The sequence below is a fragment of the Nylanderia fulva genome, unplaced genomic scaffold (genome assembly GCF_048542155.1).
Source record: "Nylanderia fulva isolate GAGA-0341 unplaced genomic scaffold, ASM4854215v1 Scaffold1050, whole genome shotgun sequence".
NCBI lineage: Eukaryota > Metazoa > Arthropoda > Insecta > Hymenoptera > Formicidae > Nylanderia > Nylanderia fulva.
Genome location: NW_028189249.1, coordinates 8,765 through 13,430, shown reverse-complemented (window position 1 = coordinate 13,430; position 4,666 = coordinate 8,765). Strand labels below are relative to the sequence as shown.

The 4,666-nt window shown below is 56.4% G+C and overlaps 1 pseudogene; it reads left to right on the top strand.

Annotated features, from left to right (window-relative positions):
- The first annotated feature begins 908 nt into the window (after nucleotides 1-908).
- On the top strand, nucleotides 909-3,251 carry LOC146725070 (large subunit ribosomal RNA; annotated as a pseudogene).
- The last annotated feature ends 1,415 nt before the right edge of the window (nucleotides 3,252-4,666 follow it).

Below are 4,666 nucleotides of genomic sequence, written 5' to 3'. Positions count from 1 at the left end.
GCCGACCGGCCGCGGTGCAAATCCTGGCGTCGTCTGAAATGACACACCGAAATAATAATAATAATGAGGAGGAAGCGCACAAGCGTGTAAAACGTTGGCGAACGCGCGCCCAGAGAATGCTGCGCGAATTAAGAGTGGGAGCGTGTTTGTGTATCCAGTCGTGTGTGTACGCGAGAGCCGAAGAGAATGGGATGAGAGTAAGAGCGCGCGCGCGAAGGGAGCAACAAACGGCCAAAAAAAGGGTCAGGACGGTGAATGGCACCGCTTTCCACTAGAGCGGCGCGTGCGTCGTTTGTCTCCCGAAAGTAATAGGTAGCGCTTGTCTCACCGTCTCTCCTCTCCGTACATCACACAGACTGACCGGACTGCTCTCGCACTCTGTGCCGCGTCTCTCGGTGCGATAGCGCTCGCGCGTCTTATGCCGAGGCGCCCTTGCCCGCACACATAACGGTATTACGGAGAAATATACGGCGCGTCGTCGTCCGGCGGAGAGAGCATTCGTAATCCTTTACCTCTTTACGGAGAAGGGTTTTGAATCGCGAGCCGACCGCGTGTCCGAGCTAACGAAATTTTCGTAAAGCGAAAAAAGGGGACCGGCGCGCCGCGTCGTGTACTCGTCGAATCGATTCCGCCCGAATTTCGTATATAAAAGAGAAGGGAGATCCGAGAATCTCGAACCCCGCGATATATCGTCTCCATTACCACCAACGAGTGTGTGTGCGGTTAGCGCCCCGGCGATTTGCCTTCTCGCGTATTTCGTGTGCTGCCGTTTGCTGCTCTCTCGTTCGACGCTCTCTCTCTCTCCCTCTTATAATTATATTATAGAGGAGAGACGACGATGAGCGACGCGGAGGAGGCAAACGGCTACGAAAACTCACTATGCGACGACCTCAGAGCCGGCGAGATTACCCGCTGAATTAAGCATATTTTTAAAGCGGAGGAAAAGAAACAACCGGGAAATTTTCTTAGTAGCGGCGAGTGAACAGGAAAGAGCCCAGCACCGAATCCCGCGGTTCCCCCCGCAGGGAAATGGTGTTTGGGAGGATCCAAGTCCTCTTGAATGGGGCCACTTACCCGTAGAGGGTGCCAGGCCGCTAGCGACCGGTGCCGCCTCGGTGAGGGATCTCTCTTAAGAGTTCGGGTTAGCTTGAGAGTGCACTTCTAAGTGGGTGGGGTAAACTCATCTAAGGCTAAAATACGACCACGAGAGGCGGCATAGCGAACAAGTACCAGTGAGGGAAAGTTGAAACAGAACGTTTGAAGAGAGAGTTCAAGAGTACGTGAAAACCGTTCAGGGGTAACCTAAGAAAACAAAAGATCAAACGGGGAGATTCATCGTCAGCGGCGCTGGCTTCGCGTCGGTCGGCGATGTCCCGCGGAGTCCTGCGCTCGCGCGCGGGCACGCTACCGTGCGCCGATGTCCGGCGCTCGTCGTCGTGAACACTTCTCCCCAAGTAGAACGGTTCGCGACCCGCTTGGGTGTCGGTCCTACGGGCCCGGGGTGCGGTGTCTGTCGCGTCGCCGGTAAAAAAACGGCACCGAACAAACCCTCGGTCCGCCCGGCCGGTCTGCTCGGCTGGTACGCCGCAAGGTATCAGGCCGCACTATCACGGTGCGTCGAGACCGCTGCAAGCGCCGCGCCTATGTACTCGGAGGTTACGGACTTCGCGGACGTCCCCGGTCCTGGCCCGCTGTTGGTTACAGTACGGTACACCTTTCGAACAGGCCTGCGAACGTCTCCCGCGGTCCTCGCGGGAGACCGATACCGGTTCGGCGCCCGCTACTGCCTTTGGGGTACTCTTAGGACCCGTCTTGAAACATCCGGACCAGGAGTCTAACATGTCACGCGAGTCATTGGACTTGTCGCGAGACCTAAAGGCGTAATGAAAGTGAAGGTCGCCCTGGCCGTCGACCTAGGGAGGATAGGCGCGTCGCGATGTCGGCCTCGCACTCCCGGGGCGTCTGTTCTCATTCGCGAGAAGAGGCGCACCCAGAGCGTACACGTTGGGAACGCCAAAAGATGGTGAACTATGCCTGGTCAGGACGAAGTCAAGGGGAAACCCTGATGGAGGTCCGTAGCGATTCTGACGTGCAAATCATGTCGTCGGAACTCGGGTATAAGGGGCGAAAGACCTAATCGAAACATCTAGTAGCTGTTCCCCCTCCGAAGTTTCCCTCTAGGATAGCTGGCACTCGGCCGTTCCGCACGGAACTGCGCGTAGGTCCTCATCTGGTAAAGCGAAAATGAATTAGAGGCCTTGGGGCCGAAACCGACCCTCAACCTATTGCTCAAACTTAAATGGGTGAGATCTCTGGCTTTCTTGAATTATGAAGCCACGAGCATCTTCGGATCAGAGTGCCAAGTGGGCCCTTTTTGGTAAGCAGAACTGGCGCTGTGGGATGAACCAACGCAGAGTTAATGCGCCCAACTCGACGCTCATGGGACACCATAAAAGGCGTTGGTTGCTTAAGACAGCAGACGGTGGCCATGGAAGTCGGAATCCGCTAAGGAGTGGAACAACTCACCTGCCGAAGCAACTAGCCCTAAAAATGGATGGCGCTGAAGCGTCGGCCTATACTCTGCCGTCAGCGGCAGTGGGGCGGCAACCGGGAGCGGGCGTTAGTCTTCTCTCGTGTCGTCACGAAGCCCTGACGGGTAGGAGGGTCGCGACGGTGAGCGCAGAAGGGTCTGGGCGCGAGCCTGCCTGGAGCCGCCGTCGGTGCAGATTTTGGTGGTAGTAGCAATACTCCAGCGAGGCCCTGGAGGACTGACGTGGAGAAGGGTTTCGTGTGAACAGCCGTTGCACACGAGTCAGTCGATCCTAAGCCCTAGAAGAAATCCTATGTCAATGACGCGTACAATATACTCGAGTGTCGATAAATAATAATAAATATATACGAAAGACACACGCCCGTCGGGCGAAAGGGATCCGGTTCCTATTCCGAACCCGGCAGCGGAACCGCATACAATTCGGGCCCTCGATAAGAGTGTTCGTCGGGTAACCCAAAAATGACCTGGAGACGCCGTCGGGGAGATCCGGGAAGAGTTTTCTTTTCTGTATAAGCGTTTCGAGGTTCCCTGGAAACTCATAGCAGGGAGATAGCGTTTGGAGACGCGAAGAGACCGCAGTTGCGGCGGTGTCCGGATCTTCCCCGCGGACCTTGAAAATCCAGGAGAGGGGCCACGTGAGGTGTCGCGCCGGTTCGTACCCATATCCGCAGCAGGTCTCCAAGGTAAAGAGCCTCTAGTCGATAGAAATAATGTAGGTAAGGGAAAGTCGGCAAATTGGATCCGTACTTCGGGAATAAGGATTGGCTCTGAGGAGCGGGGCGTGTCGGGCTTGGTCGGGAAAGCGGGTCTGGCTGACGTGCCGGGCCTGGGCGAGGTGAACGGTCCGGCGTTCTCGCGCCGGTTCCCGGGATCCGAGCTCGGTCCCGTGCCTTGGCCTTCCCGCTGATCTTCCTTGCTGCGAGGCTTCCGTGGCGGCGCGAGCCGTCGTGGTCGTCCTCTTCGGCGCCATTCAAACGCTCAGCTCAGAACTGGCACGGACTAGGGGAATCCGACTGTCTAATTAAAAACAAAGCATTGCGATGGGCCTCGCGGGTGTTGACGCAATGGTTTATTTCTGCCCAGTGCTCTGAATGTCAACGTTTAAGAAATTTAAGCAAGCGCGGTAAACGGGCGACCGATCACAGTTTTTTCCCATAAAACGACAGTGGAAGGATAAAGCGATCCCAGTTCTGGGCAAAGCGTCCGGCCCTGTCGTAGCGGCGATCGGCAGCGTAGCCTAATAGCGAGGTACGCGACGGTGACCCGTCTAACGTTGTCGGGGTTGTCTGATGGTGGCGAATCGTGGCCGAGTCCCACTGATCTGGCGCGAGAAGCACAGTTCGGGGTCCGAGGCATGCTGAAGCTGTCATAAAATGCGACTTAGACTAACACCGGGTAGTGAGGGAGGTAGGGAGCCCCACGGGAGGCTACCGGTGCCCTACCAATTGGTGTCGGACTCTCTCACGGGCGTGGAACTAGGGCGCCCGGCGCAGTGTGTGTCTGTGGAGGTATTTTATGTGTACGCATTTCCCTTAAGCATTTGGGAAGCCCTCTGGGGCGATCCCAGCCCATCCATTGCACGGTTGGACGTAAATATGATTGTCGGCCTGCGTGGATCGGTGCCTTGCTACTGGGGCGTCACACACAGGTACAATAAAGAGAGTAGGAATGGTGGACCGCGTCCATGGGACGCAAAACTAACCTATTCCATAGTCAATTGTGTTGCGTGGTGAAACCGCGCCCCTACGTCTGAAGGATCTGCTTGTCCTGGCGTACGTAATACGCAGTGTATGTGCGCTGGAAGGGGGAAATCCCAGGTGTGGATCCCGATTTCTAGCGGAAGGGAGTAACCGCGATGTAGCCGCCCGGCACCGCTGGGGCCGTTTACTGGGGGGGCTAACCGCCCCCAGACCCACCGGTGCGGTCGTAACCAATGACTCTCTTAAGGGAGCCAAATGCTCGTCATCTAATTAGTGACGCGCATGAATGGTTAACGAGATTCCACTGTCCTATCTACTGTCTAGCGAAACCACTGCCAAGGGAACGGGCTTGGAAAAATTAGCGGGGAAAGAAGACCCTGTTGAGCTTGACTCTAGTCTGGCACTGTAAGGAGAC